The sequence below is a fragment of the Aythya ferina genome (assembly GCF_964211825.1).
Source record: "Aythya ferina genome assembly, chromosome: 1".
NCBI lineage: Eukaryota > Metazoa > Chordata > Aves > Anseriformes > Anatidae > Aythya > Aythya ferina.
The window spans coordinates 82,929,128-82,952,501 of NC_140296.1; the positions used below are offsets into that span (position 1 = coordinate 82,929,128).

The 23,374-nt window shown below is 38.0% G+C and overlaps 2 long non-coding RNA genes across 2 annotated transcripts in view; both read right to left on the reverse strand.

Moving 5' to 3' along the window:
- Positions 1 to 830: 830 nt before the first annotated feature.
- Positions 831 to 14,123, reverse strand: LOC311421029. The gene is made up of 3 exons (XR_014684674.1): positions 13,813 to 14,123; positions 1,793 to 1,901; positions 831 to 1,048 (listed from the first exon to the last, which is right to left on the reverse strand). It is a non-coding gene; the product is annotated as an uncharacterized lncRNA (long non-coding RNA).
- A 3,159-nt stretch (positions 14,124 to 17,282) lies between these two features.
- LOC311421020 overlaps positions 17,283 to 23,374 on the reverse strand; it is a 73,394-nt gene continuing 67,302 nt past the window's right edge. Inside the window, exon 3 of the long non-coding RNA XR_014684663.1 lies at positions 17,283 to 17,397. This is a non-coding gene — a long non-coding RNA (uncharacterized lncRNA). The remainder of the gene's footprint in view (positions 17,398 to 23,374) is intronic.

Sequence of the window (23,374 nt, forward strand, 5' to 3'; positions counted from 1 at the left end):
CAAGAGGTCAAGCTCCTTGGGACAGAAAGCTTATCTTTCTTTGGACATGCACATTTATTATTATTATTATTATTATTATTATTATTATTTATTTATTTATTTATTTATTTTTTCTCCAAAAAGCGACAACAGCACCTTTAAAAGTGTATTGCATTTGGAGGATAACTTCTGACTAATTTTGGGTGTCATTATAACATATGATAAACCTGAAGTATAATTGCAAAATACATTAATATGATTATGACGGGCTTCTCTTTTCACTGTAGTAGATCTAAATGGAACTCGTGTATGACCCTTTAAAGGACAGGTTATCACTTACTATGTGACAGCATCTGTATTCAGCAGCCTGACCACTAAAGCCCACAACACCCATTTAAATACCATTGTAAGAGACCAGTTGATTTCAGAGCAGAGAGGAGCTAAGCTGCATAGCAGGCTGAAAGGACCATAGATTGGTCCTCCAGATGATGAAGGAGAGCTCTGAAGGGCAAATGATGTTCTTTGTGTGGTTGTGTGTTTACAGGTGGCTAGGTGGTAAATGAATAGGTATCACAGAGGACTTTTTACCCATTTGCTCTGCCCACCCTTCTTTTATATGTTGCCTGGGGAGTTATGTAGTGCAAAACAGATATTTCCCCTTTGTAAGTTGTTCTCAGTAAGATAAGCAAGTTGTTCTTGCAGAACTTCAGGTGCTCGTGCAATACAAAGTTTAGTAAAAATATAACAATAATAATAAAAGATTGCTCGCATAATTCAGAGCTTTGGGGGTAGTTTCATATAATATTGCTAAACATTATAAATTTGACTGCAAACCTAGTATTTTAGGCTGATCTCTACTTCAGTACTAAAAGAGAGTGAAGTACTAAAGTATATAAATATTAGGGTTAGAAATCTCTGCCATTAAAAGGACTTCTACAGTCTTGGGAAAGGCTTTTTATTTCCTTCCAGGTATGCATGGCAATGATTGTCTCCAGCAATCCAGTGCTAACTCTAGATAGTTCCTTTCTTGCATAAAACCCAGCAGCAAAGAGGTGGTCAGAGACTTCACCTAGGAAAAAGGAAACACATCTGTTAAACATCTGTTAAATGTATAGAATTCAATATTAACTCCAGAGAATGGAGAGGGATTTGGGCCTGAGTATCCCACATCTCAGTGCTAATGGGTCTCTTACCATGAGTCATAAATGACACACTAGGCAGAGACCAAAACCTATACTAGCTTGTACTTCCAGTAGGGCCTGCTTCTCCAATTGCTCAAATACACCTATCATTAAAGAAAGCTGCCTTTATAACCCATCCCCTGGGACATGACTTGTAAAATGCACTGAAAGTGGAAGACATATATTGCTGGGAAATACCCCTACCTGAGCCCATAGGATATCTAAGTGGGATCTACTAGTAGTCTAAATTTGGAGTTCTCTAAATTTTTCACTTTTGCAAACAAGTATCTCTGTACTTTTTTCTTGTGAAACTAACTGTCAAATTCTCCATAGCCCAGACATATTTAAGAGGTCCAAACAGAATGAACAAAAGCCAATCAGTAATGCTGGAGGCCAAAGTACCCAGTTAGTGGGTAAACAGAAATGTGGGAGGACTGTACAGGAGGGACAGTTCAGGTACACAGAGTCTTACTCTGTGCTTAAAGCCCAGATTTACAAGCATTTATTTTCATAGGCTGCTAATATTGCCAGTGAGTCAGATTTTCTGACTGTGCTTGACTGGACAATGTAGCTCAACACAGAATGGGATAGATTCCTCCTTGAATTGTTGGGCCCCCTATGAATGACTTAACTGAAATGCACGTGCTTGCCAGAGCTGCTACAGGGCAATAGGTAGTCACCACTGGCTCTTGCTCAAGCAGTAAATCCAGTTTCTTGAAACCGTCAGACTGGTCACAAACTCTATAAAATGAGAAAAGTATACATGTGAAGAAAAATAGCAGGTGAAAAAATAAATATGAAATGAAATGAAATGAAATGAAATGAAATGAAATGAAATGAAATGAAATGAAACGAAACGAAATGAAATGAAAAAAATGTGAATGACTGAAAAAACGATGAGGCAATAATGAAGACAAACTCTCAAAAACTCCTACAAACTCTCAAAAAGGACATTGTCATAAGAAAAGTATGGTCAAAATCCCCAGCGTTTAAAAAGTTGCAAATCACTCTTTAACAATTTTGTGTTTGGGTTCAAAATCCTGAAATTTTAAAATAGCATTCAGATTTATTTATTTTTCTTCTGGGAGTTTCATCTTATAGGAAGCATGTAGGACATATTTCTTAACTGTTTTCCCTCACAACCTCAACATGGTGCAAGACAGAAATGTTGCTCATTGACAGTGTTTCCTCATAACCCCTGTTGTGCTTTAGCCTTGTCAGGCAGCTAAGCGCCACACTGCCGCTTGCTCACTCTCTCCAGGTGGGATGGGGGAGAGAATCTGCAAAGTAAAAAAGTGAGAACTCATGGAGTGAGATAAAGACAGTTTATTAGGTAAAGTTTACCAGGTAAAAACACATGTACAAGCAAGGCAAAACAAGTAACTAATTCACTACTTCCCATTGTCAGGCAAGTGTTCAGCCGCCTCCAGGAAAGCAGGGCTCATCATAGTACTAGCTTTTTCAGAAGACAAACACAGTCACTCTGAACATCCCCCCCTTCCTCCTTCTTTTACCCCAGCTGTTATTGCTGAGCATGACCTCATATGGTATAGGATATCTCTTTGGTCTTTGGGGCCAACTGCCCTGGGTGTGTCCCCCTAGCTCCTGGTGCACAGGAGCTATACAGGGTGTCCATTGGGCAAGGGTAAAAGGAAGGGGACAGTTTCTGAGCTATCTGGGTGGGAGGCAGGATGCAGTTGGATTTGGACCCCTGTATTGTGAGGTTAGATAGAGCTCTTGTTTATCACAGTTTAGGATGCTTTACCTAGAGAATAACAATCTAATTTTTTACTTGCATTTTTGCTTCCTTTCCCCTGCATTATATGCCACATAATATTGTTTTATTCACACAATACTATATATTGCATATAATTCAGTAGATCTGAATGCACTTATGCAGCCGGTGAAGTCTCCCAAAGTGCTCCCATATTACCTAAAATTACACTTTCTGTAATCTAGCATGAAAGGAGAGACCTTCCCCCAAATTATCTTCATATTTGATAAAACACCTTGCAGGTTTCATAAAGGTGCAGAATAATGCAAAATTCATAGCCAGTTCAAATTGAGACCATGAATTTATGAATTGAAACCTGTTCTCAGACTGATTTCCCCATTTCTTCTGGATATCCATGCAAAAGGAAACTTAAAAAAAAAAAAAGAAATCGCTAAAAGAAAAAAAAAAAAAGAGAGAGATTGGCAAATCACTGAACACTGAACAAGTGGACAGATTAAATTTGAACTACCCATTTACAAATTTGAAACTAACAATAGGTGTCCTGGATGTAGTTTATCCTCATGTAGGGATCTATGAGCTGAGATGATTTGTTTCTGAAGAATGTTGGTTTTATTTATTTATTTATTTATTTTTCTTCCCTAGCTAAGTGTCATTGACTAATGAAAATATATTGGCACAATACTTGCAGGTTATTGTTCCATGTAGCTGTACTTAGCTGGGAATTTGTAAGCAGGTCATGACTAAAAGCAATATGAACGCACTCAGCTATTCAAATATTCAAAATATATCATACTATATTTATTGGAAACAAAGTCTGACAAGATTATGTGTATACTAGGAACTGATAATGAAACATTGCATTGCATTGGCACTGGCACTGTCAGCAACAGAGAAATTACAAACCTTAAATATTTATATAGTAAAATGAAATGCAGCTATTAATGCTTCCAAGAAGCATGCACTGCAGCACTATAGATAGACATGAAGAATAGAGTTTCAGAATATCTCTAACAGGCCGATTTATCATTTTTACAGAATAGCTCCATGTCTGTGGAAACACAGTCTTAAGGAAATTAGAGAAAGAGTTGCAAAGAACCAGCGAGGTCTGAACACAAAAAATGGATCTTCCTGAGGGCTTAAATATACATTGGAAAAACGAATGTCATAAGTAACCTATTTTTCTGCATTACTGATTTATTTATGTTGATTTAAACACAGTAACTACACATATTTCTTTAAAATGCTTTAAAAGCCAACAGTATTTATGATCCTTCAAAAGTTCAAATGCTTATTTTCTTTTTATTAGTTTAATTCTTGGAAAAATTACCACTATAATGTTTATTATTTTTGGTGTGAGAAGACTGAGTAATAAACACAACAGCCATTAAGTATAAAGTTAATGGTGCTTAATCCCAGTTATTTTGTTCCTGTTGTTGCTGGCAAAAATCCTGAAGTCCTGTGTAGAGCATGAAAAAGGAACCAAGGACTACAGCAGGGCATGAATTTCACTTTACTTACTCCCAAAATGAGATGAGACTATGTTGACTTCTTCCTACTGATGAGAAAAACCTGTTCTTTGACAGCAACCAAGTTAGTAATTTAAAGTCCTGGAGAGCTATGTGTGTTGATTTGGATCATTTTCGGGCATCTTTTCTGAGCTGCTAGTGTAAAGCTACATCATTTTTGAGAGAACAAAGAGGCTAATAAAATGGTGGGGAACATTGGTTTTCAGCTCCAGTTTCCTGGATTATTTTATTTAGCATAAACTCACTAGAACTGCCTGGAAAGATGAACTGGGAAAAGGTCTCCTCTCTTCCAGGTGAGGCCACAAGTGACAGCTACAGCAGGGTAAATCAGCCTAATTGCCAACTGGGGCTGCTGTGTTTTCACTTCCCTCTTCTGTTTGCACTCCGTGCTCAGTGCTTCTGGCTGGAGCACAGCCCCGCACCAGGCAGACACTGGGAGAGCATCCAGCTGAACCCTAATTCTCAAAATGAAGCAGTGCTCAGTCTGGGGCTGGATCAGCTCCTTGGACATCTCTCACCACCCACCTGGATGAACATCAGTGTCGGCTCAAGGAAGCCCCCCCATTACTATAACTCTTTACTCAGAAAAAGCATTGACAAGTGAAGAACACGTACTGTTCAAGTTTTTCCACTCTTATTTTCCATTTCATGCATTTGACAAAATGCTTCTTTTCCATTGTACTTTATCCTGACAGCCATCAGATCATTCCTAGATGCTAGAGAATGAATCTAGCATGCTGCAAGCAGGCAATGCACTGATGCTTGCATTACACGGTCCTGAGGCTGTCTGGGCCCTGGATCTCCATGCTGACAGAAGGTGAGAACACAGTTTAATCTGTTGTTTTTATGATAAGTGTGTTCTATGCATAAAACCACAGTCATGGTTTAAGAGCCACTATCTATTAGAAAATGGACTGGTACCATTATGCATTTTTCATACACCGCGAAAAAGCTGCTGGAACCCAGTTATACCAGCTGATCCTCAGCTTTTCAATTTTAGCCAGGCCCAGTAAGTTATTTGAAATCAGAGGGCTCTATATTCTTCTATATAGAGCTGCAAAAGCTCTGAGCAAGATTTAGTCTTAATTGCTGTCATTAAACTGCTGTCCTTTTTTCAACAACCAGTTTCAAGCCTTGAAAAGAAAATACAGACTTTTTTTTTTCTTATACAGGCATGGCAATGCTAATTCTGAGCTTAGTCTCTGTGACATTACATTCAAAGAATCACAATTAAGTACCTGAGTTCACGTGAATAGAAGTTTAAAATGCCTACATTGGATATTTTGTTTCTTATCTTATAAATAACATGATGGCTTGTTTTAATAGATATTGGTGGATGGTCATTTTAAATTCTTAGTTTGGATGCTCCTTAGAACATGAAGTTTGTTCTGTGTTTCCTTCTCAGTTTCTGTGCAGAAATACTTTTGACACACTACTAGAAATTTTAGGCTTAACTATTCCTAGCTTTCACATTTGAACCCAGTTTACAGATATTCTGCAGCCGAGATCTGTCCCCACTATGCCATTCTACAATCCACTTGATAAAACTCAGCATCAAGCAGAGAAATCCAAGGGACTCAGATGACTCGAAATAAACAGAAAATTTTCTATTGTATAAAAGGGTATAAGCCTTATCCTCTAACCATAGTAACTGGGAAGGCCCAGATAAAATGGGAAATGTATTTGCACTGTGCATATTCTTCAAGTCTAAATGACTCTCTATGGGAAATGCTGTTCTATATCTGATCATGAATACTTTAGTGCCTTTCTGTGAATTTGCAGTCAAATTGTCTGTTCCATTTTAAGAAAAATGCTTCTGGTTGAATGTGCCCCTGTAGGTTTGCCTGATCCTGGACTGGTGTTTCCTTTTTGCCATTGAAGTGAAATATTAAATCACAATTTACCCATAAATTTGCAGTCTATAATGATATTAATGTATCATCATCAGATATATAAGCATTTCCAGACCTCAGGGCAACAGCTCCCTGCATTCTCCAAGGTCTTTGTGTTTCAAACACAAAGAGTGTCAGCAACAGCATTTTACCCCTACTAATTCATGGCTAGTGGTAGGAGGAAGCAAAAAGGTATTTCACATACCATGTTTCACATCACAGCTAAATCTGATGAGAAAAATGTAACATTAATGCATATTTTAAGATTTTTCATCACTGTGAAGAATTTAGTGTTTATTAATGGTTCATTGTAAGAAAAGCTATATACATATATTTTTAATATCAGACACCTTCTGATAGCCCATTTCAAAACAACATTGCAAATATACAAATGCAAATTATTTTTGCTTTTCATTTATTTTGATGATGAAAATGAACAGATTAATAACATTTTGTTCATTAATCAGAGAAAAAACACTAGTCAATATAAATGGATAAGTAGAGTTTCACAGGTCAAGTTATACTTTTATAACTTTGACAGGCATAATGAATGTAATTTTAATTTACTGACTAATGCCATGGATTAACACACCAAAAAGGGGGGAGAGGAAGGGGAAAGAAAAAAAAAAAAAAAAAAAAAGTGGAATTTTCATTATACTGCTGATATATATATATTGATTTTATAACACACCTCTCCTTACCATTAAAGCACTGTGCTCTCTCTATATAATTTTATAAGCATTAAAAGTATCCTCTGTACTTGGTGCTTGTAGCTTTATTGTTGCATTACAATATTTACAGCATCTGATCTCTATAATTTTGTGCTGTACAAAAGGCAATCGTTTTCTTTTCTGCTGAGCTTGGCTGGCAAAACACGATGCTTTAACTGAATTTTGATGCAGTCAGTGGAGAGGAAGAAAACACACATACAGCAATGCTTGTCTAAGGAGTTGAACAGACCTGCATGTTAATGACACTGAAGTACTTCCTTGCCATAATGTGTGTTGTGCTTTTCCTTAGGGAGCGATTTCATTCCATGTGGAGATTTTCTAAACCCTTGCTTACTAGGATGGCTGGCTTAAACTTGCTGCTAAGGTATAATTGCAACAATGCTCCACAAACACAAAAATCCTTCAAATAGAGAGTAATATTTTCTAGAGATCTTGAGTGTCTGTGGAACATTTAAAAATGGCTTATACACTTGGAGCTAGATTTTTAATGGCATTTATGGAGCTCTGTGATGGCTTTTAGTTAAAATATTTGACAGTGATCTGCATTCACCATTTCAGCTCCCATCACTTCTGGCTGCGGTACACACCTTTGATCTATATAACCTTCACCTGCCAGGGTCACTTTTCTTGGCCCTCATTTTTCACCCATGCTTGTCATACAAAGCTGACAATGAGCAATAAACATTTATGTAATGTCAGTTTTCAAATCAGTTATGAGCACAATCTTTCTGAAAGAGTTTATTAACAGTAAGCTAAGAGCTCTTCAGGGACACTCTTGCACATCTCCTCCACGTGTCTCTCCTTGTTCCTGTTGGGCAATCAGAGCCATTTGCACCTGCTGCTGCACAAACCAGGCTCATCTACATTAGTTTTCTGCCTTTTTTTTTTTTTCCTTCTTCTTTGTTTTTGTTTGTTTTCATTCGACACCCATAAGAGGAAATAACGGCTTCAATGCCTTTATCCCTTTCCTTTGGGGAATTGAAGGAAGTCAAGCTTATTCCTTTTTGCTTGACACCCATCAGAGGTAGCAAACTGAGTGTCACATGGAATTATTTTGGAATACCATAGTAGTTCTTAAGAATGGATTATTACCAAAGACTTATTTTTTTTTTTTTTTTTTAACACTGTAAGGTTTAAAATCAAATTGATGAACTTTGTGTAGTTTTCTGCAAATCCGTGCCACAACTTCTCTGAATTTTCATCTATTTACTTTTCTCTATGCAGCTCAGCATGAGAGCATATTTGGTGTTGCAAAATCCAAGTATATTTTCCTCTTGGTTGCTTTGCAAAGGAATATATATATATATAGTAGCCCAGTGAGCTGTGATATGAATGACCCTTACATTTCAAATGTCTTGATCAGATTGATCACCTGTCTTGTATAGTTTGGAGACACAAGAGAACACAGAGAAATCATCTAGGTCTCTCCCCTTAACTTGTTGGCATATTTCTATTTATTTGATTACAATCCTCTGTCCCTGACACTCATTATAATTCATTAAGGGACATTTCTCCCAGATCATGTTGTTCCTCTTCTCCCTTCTGCCAGTAGTCTTCTGTGAAGAGATCTCTAAATGCAAGACTCATCTGAAAAGAAAGATGAATCAAACCTTTCAATGCTAACACCTTTATTTTTCTCCTTTTAAAAGGGCTTAGGTAATTTAAATTCTTTGTCTCTCCTTGAAAACTCAGAACAGCTTTCAATATTACTTCCTTATGATTCATATAATTCAGAAATAGGTTATGAACTGTTTTGCTGCTTCATTTAAAATCAGTTCTTCTTATTGAAGAAGCAGGAACCTGGGTGCGGAAAGAAATCTGCTCACATGCAGGCATGCACTTCAATTAGATAATTTTTTCATTTATAGAGCTTACATTTTCATCCCAGTTGTTGGTTAATGAATCATTTGAAAACCAGACACACTTCTCTTGAATCAATACACTGGTTGTAAATAGCCACCTACTAATTCAGCCAGTAATTTTCGGTGGATGCATTGCTCATGAGTGATTTGCTTTGCACAGTGAAGCTGGTTATATGTGTTAAATGTGGTGTTTTCCTTTTTTGTGAGTAAAAGATCAAAATATTTTAAACAGAACAGTAAAGAATAATGAGCTTCAGGTATTGGTTTTGGATCAATACCTACAATTTGGGAAATTAGTCAATTGAAACAAACTTAGCAGCGCATGACAGCAATACAAATACTTGTGATTAATCAATATTTTAAGCCTTTTCAGTCAGAGAGAGATGGGGTCTTATTCATGAAAATATCTACACATTGATTCTTTCATAATTTACCGTAACTGATGGGTTTAAACTGTAAAGTCATGTTAAAGGAACAGAACAGTTTTTCGCAAGACCTGTGTCTCATTCAGTGTATTAAAATAGACTGTGCTCACTTATGGATAGTATTTGTCACTTTATTTTCCCTTTATTGTTTAGTATATATTCCACACCTTATTTACTGCAGGCAATACAATCTTACCTTCAAGACAGGTTTATTTGTGTTCTCACGACTTTTCTTTTTGGCACCTTGTTTTGCAGCCCCATAGATTTTTCCACTGGCCCTCAGCTCTTCTTCATGGAAGACTTCCATCTATATGGACCCAGATTACCTTGATACAAATTAGCTTGCAGAATTCACTTCTGCCTACAGTTATTTCCCAATTTGTTAATATTTGTGCCATCTGAAAACATTACCAGCAATGATTCATGATTTCTTTCATGTCATAGAAGAGAATATGAAACAACACTCAGCTAAAAACAGACCTATGGATGATCTGATGGATAGTAATCCTTTTGGGTGATAATTTTTTTCAGTTAATCCCGTAATTTGAGATGCATCATTCAGTCCATTTGCAATCCATTTATCAAGAGTTGCATTTTATTTCAGATAATGCTATTATTTTAAGCAAATAATATTAGGTCAAATGCTTTTAGAAACCTGCTGATATCTATCCTTCCTACCAATTTAAGAATACATCTGAAAGAGGGCTTTTGGAAAAGCATTGCCTTTGAAAACCAAATTACAAGCTATAATTTTTATTGAGATTCTTGTGAAAATGATAAGCATGTCTGAAAAACACTCAGAAGAAAACTTTAAACTTTAAAAGGCATGACAATGAAGTTCAAAAGCTAAAGAAGTATTTAATTTTATGTCTTTCCACCATCCCTCTCCCCAAGTTATTTTCTAGAACTGTTTCCCCTGAAAAGCAGATATTTTCTGTTCATCCTGAAACCGGTTAGAAAAGAAGGTTTTATGACCAAGTTTGAAAAATCTTGTAGGAAAACAAAACAAAACAAAACAAAACAAACAAAACAAACAAACAAACAAACAAAAACACAGAAGTAACCAAGACAAAACAGGAAATTTTGTCACAGAAGCTCAAACAAGAAAAGATCATTAATCTAGTCAATTACATGTCAACAGACCTGTTCAACCTGTTCAGTAAAATCCTTTGCAAGTGTCCTATGGGTATTGCTGGTTGCTGGGGCGCAACAGCCAATCTAGTTTATCAAGAACTGGCTCAGAGAAAGGAAGAAGGGATTTTCAGTCTCCAAACCTATTCTGAGATGCCATTTGCTTGGTTTCTCTGACTCGAGTATATGCAATATGCCTTGAGTGACTTCTGCCTGGAATTTTGTATCAAGGTCAAGCTTGCTTGAACTTCAGCTCTGGGTTGCTTGAGATCTGCAAGGCTGTGGTGCTTCACCTTGCCCTGGAGAAGGAGTGGAAAGTCTTTACCTTATTACAGATGTGTCTGTCTGCCCTTCCTGAGGCCTCATCTCTTACCCTTATCTTTCTCTCGCCTATTGCAAGGAAAACCCTGCCCTCCCTATGTTTCAAAAAGTGCCTGTGCCAGCATCGTTGGAAAGCAAGGGAAGCAGCAGCATCCTGCTGGTTTATTGGACATCCAACGGGAGGCTTCGAGGAGCAACTGCCTGCTTAGGATAGATGCTGATGCTCTATCCTACTGGCACTTCTGCTGCTTCAGTGACATCACCAGCTGTAATGGGTAGAGAGCAACAACAATGATATCCTCTTCAATCTGATTTGTGGTGGCTAAATCCAATTCTATTTAATTTGAAGATTTTATCTGTGGTTTTACTTTCTATCCAGAGACTGCAGGAGCCGAAAATGGCTTACCATTAATTATGAATATCTGTGAGAAGCAGGAATACAATGACAAATTGTGCCAGCAAAACCCCCCTAATGCCTCATACACATAGGTCATGCTTATTTTGTTCCCACTGAGTGATTTGTCTGTCATACTGCTATCAGTTTCTTTTATGATCACTTTTGGTTTTATATTATTTTCGATTAGCTCATGTTTTAGATCATTAGTTCAACAAATAACCTGTAGCCCAGTGATAGATAATCAGTGTTGAGCGAGCATCATTCAACCAAGTCCTGACAATTCTCCCTGATTTAGTTTCTAATGCTCATTTAAAACACTTTAAAGAAGTTAAATGAACATGAAAATTGTTCTCAGTTTCATATTTTGCATATCCATCATCTATTAGACACCCACTCTGAGCTCCATCGTTCTAATCAATCATATCGTGCAAGTTATTGTATTTGTTTTACATAAAGAGATAAATACATTTCCATTCTTCAAGTGCTATTGTACCTGTTACTCTTCCTTGCATGCACAACCTGTAGGCATATGAATAGCTTAATACTGATTTCTGTTTAAAAATTGACCTTCGAATGCTATTAATTTATTGATTTTAAAGTTTCCATACAGTTTAATGTTGCACAAATGGGTTTTAAATCACCTACTGACCTAAGTCAATAGAGTTTATCCTCTAAAGTCTCTAAAATTTTGGGAAAGAATTGGATTTGGGGCAGTTGACTCTTAACAGAAAAATACCATTTGGGTATTGTTTACAAGTGCTAATGCAAAGACCAATGTGCTCTGTCAGCACTGATGGCCTATAGAGGAAAATCAGCTAATGATTACACTGGAGAAATGGTTTACTTATTATGGAGGTGACAAAGGAAAAACAAATCTGAGAGGGTATGCACAAACTACTGGGATTATTTTTATTTTTATTTTTTTTCTCTACAATTTCTTATCAAAACTGAGAGGAATAAAAAGGGATGAACATAGAGATATTAACACTCAGGTCCATTCCCTGATTATCTGTCTATCTACTCTGTACATACAATTCCTGTTTTCCTTAAACACTGTTGCTTTTCCCATTTGAATGAGTCTATGGACACAGAAGTTGAGATTTAAGACAGCCATCTTCAAGTTACACAGGACTTCTGTATCTACACAAAATATATATGCAAAAATTAAATACAATGAAAATATGCGGAGTAGATATAATAGCTAACGGAGTCTACAGGTACATCCATGTGCTGCACAGATGTGTGATACCATGCCCAGTGCTAGACATCAGCTAGCTCTGTGAGCAAATTCAAGTGCAAAGACACGCTGATAAACTCAGACTACTGGTGATGCTCATGTGGTGAGTTACAGCTGACATGAAAAACCCCATTTCTCACTTCTTGGGTTACTGTCTTTCATCTAAGACATGATTGTCTATTTTAACCATACAGACAAGCTTATGGTGTGCTTGCAGATCAGCTAAGGGTACAACTTAGCATATGTTAGTAGGCCTGCCATGAATGAGTTTAGGATTGGCAGGTCCATTCCCTCAACTATTTAATGAGCCCTGAGTTCGTGTCAGGAGACTGATAGTGAAGATGAAACTAAATGTTAAGGATTACTACATTGCACTGCTAGCTACATACCACTCCATTCTCAGAACTGTGTCATAGTCCAAGAAAGAAAATAACGGTTTGCAGATCTAAGACTGAGGCAGTTCATCAGACAAGCGTCTGATACACAACCAGAAGACCACCAAGCCCAATAGACAACTACTACAATAGATGTCTAATGACACCACAGTTGCAGCACTGTGATGAATATTTTTTCCTGTGAAAAAGCTTTGTTTTAGACACTGAAAAACAGTTTTTGTTTACTAAACTTTAGGCTTCTATCCATTGATCATAAGAAGTCCAATACATATGTGGATGGATAGAGAGAAAAAGGGATTCGATTCAAAGACAGGTACACCATTTAAGCATATTAAAATTAGATGAATCAGGGTCATGGAATATTCCCATGCTATTTCTAGTATTCTGGGTCTGGTTGGGACAGAGTTAACTTTCTCCAGAGCACCCCACACTGCTTGGGGGCTCTTGTTAGGAAAGCAATTGTCTTCCCAAGCAATCACCAAGCATATTGAGGCCCTGCTTCCCAAGACATGGCTGAACATTGCTTGCTGATGGGAAGCAGAGAATGTATATATTTTTTTCTTCTTCTTCACTGTTTGTTGTTGTTGTTGTTTTTTAATAATTTTCCTTTAATTTAATTGCTCTTTGTCTCACCCACGAACCTTTCCTTTTTTTCATTGTATCTTCTCTACCTGTCCTTCTGAGAAGAAGGATTGAGAGAGCGTGGTGGAGCTGAGCTGCCCATCAGTTATTAAAGCACCACAACTAGTCAGCTTGTACTTTGAGGAAAAAAATAACATCTCTCAGAAGCAAAATAAAAATAAAATAGAACAAACAAATAGAGGGATTTTGATGTCACTAAAGTCATTTTCTCCAGGCAATTTTATTTCATTTTCCTGTATAGTTTCCTAATGGTGCTCATTTATGCACATTAACACTGTAATTTCAAGACAGCGGCATAATACTGTGTTGGAGATGATGGAAGCCTTAAAAAGTTGCATTTTAAGAACTGTATACTCACTGTAGTTTGTTTTATTTGGAAGTCTGACTTCTTACAGGAGTTGTTTCTCAGTCTTGCCTTGAAATATGTGGATTACACAATTAATGGATTCATACAAATTTTTCTTGAATTATCTTTGTTCTCCTAAGCCCGTACAGCAAACTTAGTGTTTTTTCGGTGCTAAAAGACCAAAAAGCTCTCTTCCTTCCCAGTTTCTTTTCCTTGGCTTTTGCTATCATAGACAGCAGAAGATGAGACTTTAGAGATGACAAATCCACCTATGAGGCATGTTTAGTTTAAGACGAATTTCTCTTGCAAGAAGGATGACAGAGAAAAACATCTTCTGTGAGACATTAAAAGGAAGAAACAAACAATTCTGTTGTAAATCACCAAAGGCAAGTACATTTTTGAAAACTCCATGGAAGAAGCAATATATACATGCAAAAATTTCTTGTTGAACTCCAAGCTTAACAGCATTTTCTGCTCCTGCTCAAAGAGATGACATAGGCATGCCCTAAATTCATAAATACTTATTAAGTGAATGTTTTTAGGCAAAACAGATTTCTTTTCCTGATTGGAGAAAAATTGTTGTATATGTCAGCATTTAAATGCTCAAGGGGTACCAGTCATGATATCCATTATTATCAGCCAATAAATCCATTTATTACTCCTCAGAAAACTTCAGTAAAAAAGATGGAAAACTGTTCTGATGATGGGAATCCCTTGATGCAATGAAAAAATGCTTGAACTACCAACCTCCTGGCCTTTGTAGCATTTGGGAGGCCTTGTTTAGAAAATAGCCGTCTAATTTAGCCACATGTTGCATAAATTAAGACAACAATCATGGGGTCAAATGCCAAATTGTGCATATATGTAGAAAATATATAGCAACACCCAGACTAAGAAAGAATGTTAAGAAGGCAGATGTTCAAGTATTTGGGGATGAAACCTTAAGCATTTAATGATACATGTTTGCAGATAAAGCATAAGGTGTCCTGGACCCGATGAGAAATTCTAGTTCAAGGGAAGACTGCAGAGTGGATTCAACACAGTATATCCACTAGCAATTTATTATGTAATCTTTTAAATTATATTCCTTATTTTGCCCTCATTAGATTCCTGAATACTGAGGTCTGTATTAAATATTTTCGAAGTTTTGATTGTGTGTCAACAAACTTATATTTTCCTTGTGAGATCAAGTAAAGTGTTGTGTTTGAGTGTTTTTTTTTTTTTTCTTTTTAAAAATGTATATGAACTAGTGATACTTTGTAAATGCAAAATACAACACTCTTTTCAAAAGAAAACATATTGATTTGAGAGTGGCAGAATTAGCAGGGAGATTTGTTATCCTATATATGATTCTTTTTTTCACAACAAACTCTAAGGAAGCTTTCCAGGTTTAGCCAGTCCTGACACAAGAGCTGCATGTCCTACTGTGATTTAATTCATTTGCAAATTTAAAAATTCTCACAAATTTTTATGTGTTACCAAGGAACATGCAGCAAGGTAACTCAAATTTTTAAAGAAAGATCTTGAAATTGATTCTGACTCTGTATCAGTGGAGCACCACTGGTATCAATTATATTACTTCCTTGAGTTATACTGGTACCAATTTGATCAGGAAGACTCATGATAAGTAGATTATGAATGAATGGATGTGCTATGCTCTCCCTTCTGCTTTTGGCTAGAGGTACTAAATCAATTTTCTAAAGTGCCATGTATCTTTATAACTGTGGATTTTTGTCTCCATTAGCTCCAATTATTCTTGTTTCCCTGCCCATCATTTTTCAGGAAAGCTTTGCAAACATTATTGCAATGGCAAATTACCATTGCTCTTTCTTGGCTGCAAAATTAGAGTAAATGTTTATAGCATTGTTATATGGTGGTACTGTGATAATATCTGACTGTTAACATAGGCAGGGAGATACTGCACTAGGCAGGTAATTGCACAGTTGAGCTAGAGTTCAGAGCATATCAGAATACTGAGGGAAGTATTTCTTCTGCTCCAGGGCCATCAAAACTTAAAGCTGATGGGAGGTTGATTGGATTCATGAGCAAGAGATAGATGAATATAAATATAAAAAATGACCTGCTGTCTTTTTCATTTTTGGTTGAAAAAATGGGGAGGATATTATCCACTCCACCATGACTGGAGAATAAGAGTCTTTGCAAAAAACTACTGGGGAGACATACTTACTGGCTATCATCCCTCAGTCCCATATAGTCTTTACTGGTGTCAGCTTGTTGACTCACTATTGACTATTGATTTCTACTTTGCTTTTTTTTTTTTTTTTTTTTCTGATTCATTCCTGCTAGTGACTATTGCTCCTTAGCCTTGTGGTCTGCCCAGTGTGTCTCCTCATGCCAAATACTTCTTGTTCACTTATGCTTGTGCTCACCATCTTCCTGTAATGTGATAGAACTGTGTCAAGAGGAAAGCTCATGACAAAAGAGGTGGACCTCTTTTGCCATGAGATATATATATAATACCCTTCTTGCCTTTGACACATAGATGACTCAGAGTGGTGGTGTTGGACAGAGACTTTGCAGCTACAGAAGTCAGCATCAGAAGAAATACCATTCTGGGTCTTACTCAGGGGCCAAAGCTGACCACATAATTGCAGCTCTGAACCTGGCTTGGAGATGGTGCTAAGCAGCCACGGCAAGTTTGGTACATTTCTTGGAGGTTGCAATAGCAGTAGCTGATATTCTGCTAGAGACCTGATAGAATATTATTATTATTATTTTTTAATTCTCCCAAAAAATTCATTTGTTAGACTAGAAAAGGAATCACCAGAACTTGTAGCTCTTCCTGTAAAATCGGCAAGGCTTCACTGCTAGGTAAAGGACTGATATCTACATTAGCTTGAGCAGAAGTTTCTCTTTCTGTGAAAGGTTTCTTGCTACTTGGTGCACATGGTGCTCCAGAAGATGATTTGGAAAGCACCAGATAAAATTTATAGGCATTGCTCCTTACAGGAAAGTGCCTTATAGGCACTTATCCTCAAGCACAGAAAGCTGCAGGCAAGCCCATAGGAGCTGAGCACTGGTCTCAAGCACGGTCCAGCCAGGCACACGGCACTCTTATCAATACCACAGTGTTGTGCTGAGCAGCATAACAGGGAGGGACTTGTTTTGCAATGGAGGAGTCATATGGTGGTGCTTAGCTTGTTTGGATATTCCTGAAAGCTGCCGCCAGTGATAATTCATATGTGGGCCAGGAGCTGTCACTAGACTGACACCCACGCTTCTGGGTGTGAGACATACATGTTATCTATTTTGGGTGGAGGAAGCAGAACAGTAAAACTGGCAGAAGAGCTAACTTTCTGCTGTTTGAAGACTCCAAAATTCGTAAATTATCTGACAGGAATGAAACCAAACAAATACTACATAACAGTGCTTAAAAGATTGAAAAAAAAAAAAAATCCCTAAACTTACCTACCTTGAAGCAGAGTGAAATCCCATCTGTGATAAGGCATTCACATAGGAGTCCTTGGCCTTGGTGAACCCTCTGGTAGAACCCCCCATCAACTCAGTTTCATATCTGGGCCGTGGGAATGAATAATTCTCCCTCTTTTCCTCAGTTTCATGTGCCAGCCAAAGAAGCTTATGAAAGAGAATAAATACATGAAACATTCAGGCATACAAAAGAGAATAGAAGATTAATTATCACAGAGGCAGCCACTGCTTCATACGGTTCAAGAGGCAAAAGTCCTCAGATGAAACCCAGCTAGTCTTCTGCCAGCTCCTTGTGTATGTTAAATAGTTGCAGCGGGATTTCCAGGCTAAGCCTGAGTGTGATTATCTGGCAAATGTACCATTTCTTCGCAAGCCCATTTAACGATGATGCCCAGGCCCTTTAGCCTGCAAGCCCAAATATGTGTCTCATCACCACAATGAGGAATAAGCACAAACAAATGAAAAATTCATGCAGGAAACCTGAATAGCTGGAGGGTATCCTCCTTGGTATAACTGACATTTGTGGTAATTCCACTTGTGGGATTTTTTATTTTTCATGCAAAGGATACACAATCCACACAGAATCTGTTGTGACAGAGGGAGGTGCAATATCTCTGTTTTCCTTAGGGGCATCACTTTATCACCACACAGAAAACAATTTTTATTGTGTCAAGTCTGAGGCCATTTGCGCTGCATTTAAGAAATGCTTGGAGCAACAGAATTCAAGATATTAAAATTGGAAAATAGAGGACAACCCCCAGGTGTGAGGAGCAGATAGGGGCCTGCATGATGAACAGCAGAGCCATGGGATGTTGGCTAGATGTGTGACAGCTACAGACCAAGGTGTGATCAGCTCCTTGGACTTATTGCTCAGTATGCTCTGCACAACCTGTTGCGCTCACACATGGGATGAGTAGATCTCAGCTGTGGGGCAGGCATGCAGCTCTGTTGTATAGGCCCTGACCAAGATCTTTGTGGGCACAAGTTATGAGCCAAAACTCTCTTTTGTGACATCTCCCCTGAAGATTTCCTCTGCATTCTTCCAACAGAAATGATGAGACTTGCTGCAGATCAAGCAAACCTTAGAAAACAGTCCACAGGACTGCAGTTCCCCCCAGAAGATCAATGCAACATGATGGCTTCTGGAAATGTGCCCCCCTCCTGGAGGGAAATATGGGAATGGATACCACCTGCATGGTGCTCCTTGGGGCTACCAATGTGGGAGGTGCTAGCTGGAAAAGGATTCCACACACAGGCATTACTTCAGTTCCTGGCATTTATCAAAGCTTAGGAGGGCAGGGTTTTCTATTGCAGATAAACCAAAAGGGCACCTGTAATTTACATAGCTGTCCCAGAATGGCTACTGATAGTCAGGAAAGTAAAAAGGCCTGCAGGCAACTCAGATGGAGAACAAGGAAAGAATAATTCTAATAAATGTCTGTTGTTTGTAAACACATATCTCAGACCTGAAGTTTATTTGCAGGACTGGTGCAATTCACAAGTCTCCAGAAGACTTAGAGCTAATACAAATGTCATGCACATATGTATTTTTTGTATACAAGATGAAGAATGCTCTACAGATAAATCATTCCAGCTGAAAAACAAGGCATTTGAGAAAACAGAAATGCAACTGAAATATCAGAGGGTATGCTCTTTAACCCCCCCTTGAAAAACAGAAGAAGAACTACAATCCAATTTCCATCCAATTTGTTCTAATTCATACACTAAATTAAAAAAAAAAAAAAAAATGATTTATGGTTCAGGTAAGCCACTTGTTCTTCCTTAAAGCAGCTACTTTAGAGAACAGTTTTATAAAAAAGTCTAATCATTACAACTTTCTGAACCCTTACAGCTTTGATTTATTAGTAATCTTGTCTGTGCAATAGGAAGTATATTCCATCAGTATTTAATGATCTTAGAGGCCTGCTGAGATACAAACTACAGCAAAAATTCAGTGCCACCCATCCACCCCTAATATTTTCAAAAATCATCTTTGCCTATGAAGGAAATGTTCTTTTATTTTGTTTGTGTTTCTCTTACTTCTTCAGGAAATGAGGAGTATTGGATTCTCTGGTGGCACCAATTAAATAGTCAGGTTTGTAGAAAATTACACAGCATCCTACATTTTAATCCAGTTGCATGAAGCTATAGTCCTGTGGTGATCCCCAGCATGGCTCTGCTGTTTTGTAAGAGCAGCAAGTGGCAGAGCTGATCTGCTAGAGGCACTATATATGATAATTGCATACAGGTTAAGTGTTTTGCAAATTTGCCGTGCTTCATCATCCACTTTCTTTTTTTCTGTCTGTTCAGGTTGGCATACAGACTGTGCTGAAGGTGACCTGTCTAATCTGCAGCAGCTTGAATGTCCTGCTGTCCCCACACAATCAGTTCCTGTCACTTTTAAATGAAGCTTATAGAGGCGATCGTTGTTCCATCAGAAGTGACACACAGCACCATGGATTCTGTCAAGGAGCAACTTAATTTCTGCTGATGTGCTTCTTATGTAATAAAACCCCGGGGAAGTCATGTTTTCTGTTTGCCTGTAGCCAGTGCAGAGCAATGAGAGGTATTCCTTTTCACCCACGGCAAGCAGAGAGTGAAGGTGCAAGGAGAAGGCAGCTGAGTGTTATTCTAAGCCTCCCATTTGACTCCAGATGCATGCAAGAGCTGGGGTCTGATGAGCACTAACCATGCCCTGTATACCAGTGCTACAACTGCTTGTAAGTGAACACTACATTTGTGACAGCATTTAGGCATCAGACTTCCTTGCTGTAGGTACCACTGACACTCTGTGCCTATGTCCCCATAGGCTCCTTTGTTGCCTGCTCTTCAAAGAGCTAAAAACCTTGGTGCTATCTTCTCTCAGTAAAAACCTCTACACGCCTATATTTCTGCTAGTAGGACGAGTAGACCATAGGAGTCTTGACTGCAGGGTGGATCTGAGCTTGAGCTTAAACCCCAAAAGGATTTCCCAAGGATTCCTCTGCAGCTTGTGGGCTCAGGACCCTGCCTGGTGGCCATACTCTGAGTGAGCTCAGCCCAACGGGAGAAAACTGGATGGGAAAAATGTGTCCAAGCTTTGCACAGACTGTCCTGTCCTTTGGGATCAAGGTAAAGGTAAGTTATCTTCCCAGCTGCAGAGTGGTTCTTTCACCCATGTCTCCCAGGAGAGTGTCTAGCTATGGGGCCACAGGGTGTTTCTGCAGAATTAGCTAAATGAACCACTGATGTCAGCGGTGCACTTGCATCCCAGCAAGTACATCCACTTTGCAGACACAGACAGATCCCTGTTTCCCATTGACCAGACTTGTTTTTACAGATGTTTCTTTCTTTTTTTTTTTTTTTTATCTCAAAAATAATATATATATATAAATAAATCTTTCTATATGTGCTTAAAATTGATAAAATGTTGCATTGGAACTTCAGAGAGTATAGGATTGAAAAAATGTTGATTGCACTCTCAGTAGGTTATTCCAAAACCGTAGGAAAAAAAAAAAAAAGGATTCCCTGTATCATTCCCTGTATCCTGGTTTCTATGGTACATACGTTGTTGTCTGAGCCAATGGGATGTCGCAGCATGAGCAGGCCTTAGCTGGACAAGCAGAAATTGCTAAAGGCCACTGTTTACCTCTGCCCTACAATTCAGATATAACCTGGAAAGTGTTTTATTTTCCAGTATGTCATTTTCTCTTTCTTAACACTTTTTCTTACACTTCAATTATATTTAATATTTTTACATTTCCTAATTTATGTTTACTTTTAGAAAATGAATAGTGAGAGAAAGTATTCTCTAAGAATACATCCAAAAAATAGCATTAGTTCCTGAAATAGGAATTAACATCCGAGTATTTGAGTTTTATTGTATGCAGGTTAAGTACCTTAAAGTACTTTAATTTTAATTTACTCCTATTTATCTGGATACTATAACTAGAAATTTATATAACTAGAACTTTTACTTGGAGTGAAAATTTCAAAATCATGCAGCGTGCTGGGTTACAGGAAGGTGCAGATGATCCACTTCCCCACCAAGATTACCAAGTCAGCAAACATCTTTCAGAATGGTTATTATATCATTAGCTCTGTGATGATGAATAATTTGCATTTTTAGCTAATTGTGGAAAGGAGTCATACCAGTGATTTTGAAGGATGTTTTCTGTTGGCATACTCTTCTTACTAGAATCACTACTTTCCATCTCTGTTGCTCCTGTCTCCCTCCACATGTCTTTTGTTCTTGCAGAGTCACATAAAGACCATGTAATAGTGAAGGCTCATTTGGGCACCGATTCAAATAAATCCATAGGCACAAATTCATGGACATGGACTCACTCTGGATGCTAGATTTCTTTAGAAAATAAAGGAGCCACTTTCCTGTGCTTCTTTTCCATGGTCTGGTAAGAATGATGTGGTTTTAGTGAGCTGCAAAAAGTAATCTGTTAGACTGAGACACATGAGGTCCTCATAGCCAAGGGTTATGGGCCTGGCCTGCCACTCCTTTCCCTCTTGCTTTTAGGAAGCCACATTAATTTATCAGTGGAAGCCCAGTGCTAAAGAAGCTCCCGTCCACCAGGCTGATTTCTGGCTATTCACATGAAGGTGTAGCCCGTGAGGAAGGCTGGTACAGTGCAGCTGCACCTAAGTTAGTGCATGTTCATCTAGTTTGGGTGCAACCAACAGCCATTCTCTCTCACAGAGCCCTCGTCTGCTATGGGTGCCAAAAAAGTGGCGTAGTACTGTCATAGCCTGTACCCAGCTGGCCAATATAAAATCAGCACTGATAGTTGCACTGTATTGCATAAGGTATCTTCATAATTTCTTGCCCTAGGAGTGACCATTTCTCAATAGACCTGAGACACAGTCACAGACTGGTACAAAGAATATCGTTGTCCGTGCTGGATGTGTTCAGTTATTGAAAGTGGAGTGATGCTACCTTTTTTTCTTCATGCTGTCAATGTAGCTTCTTCAACTAGTCCAAGAAATCAATTACAGATTAATAATAATAATAATAATAATAAATAAAATAAACAACTACATTTTTTCCTCAAAAATCTCAGTTTTCTCTGTACATGTAAGATTTAAATCCAAGTCACATTCTCCAAGAGGAACACCATATGCTTGCCTTCTTTTCCTTTTTCTCCTTTTTTTCCTCAAAAAGCAGATTTTTTTTTTTTTTTTATTATTTTAGACACAATGCTTTAAAGCTTCCTCAGAAAACACAGACTAATTTCCACAATAGTTTCAGCTAATGTTTGGCAGCTCTCATGTCTTTCTTCCAGCTGGCTTTGAGTCACCATTGTTTGCAACTACCATAACAGTTTACTGCTTGTCATACAGTAAGATCCCACTCCCCTTTCCCTTCTGCCACTTGCATTATCATACAAAGAAATTTGCATGTAGATTGCAAACCTCAAAGGTAAATAAACCAGAATGCTAGAAATGTCAGAGTGCAACTAAACCTTAGGTGAGATATTTGAATAAGCATCTACTTCAGTCAAAGGGAACGAAAGAGATATTAGATATTAGAATATCTAATTCAATATCTATGTCCTAGACTTACAAATCTAAGGCACTCAACTTCAGAGCTAACAAACCTCCTGACTATGTCATTATCGTTACTTCAGCCAATGTGTGAGACAAGGATATCTTCTCAGCAGTCGAAACCTTTATAAGAGTCATCTGAATCCTCTCCCCATCCTGGATTTCATTACTATCTGTGCTTATATTTCAGACTTTTCTTCACCTGGGAGATGTAAGGGAGGAGTTTTTTTTTTATTTATTATTTTTTATTATTTTTTATTTTTTTTTAAAGTAAGCACAGTGCCTGCACTATCTCACCCAAGTTTACAGAAACTGCTAATAGGCCTTCACAGGAGAGTAAAATCTTGCTTCTCTCAGTAGCTGTCTTTGGGGCTTTCTATGACTTGCTTGCTGGAAGAGTACCTGGGCTGAGGAGGTACAGTTTAGGTTCTGAATAGCATCATGGTGTTTCTCTTCTGACATCCAAAACCCATCTCCATCCTTCTCCCCAAGTCTCCCCACCACAGCTGTGCTAAGAATTACCTCTACACATTGATACAAAAACCCATATACTGGCCCTTTCATGTGACATTTTCCTGGACCTTTGGAG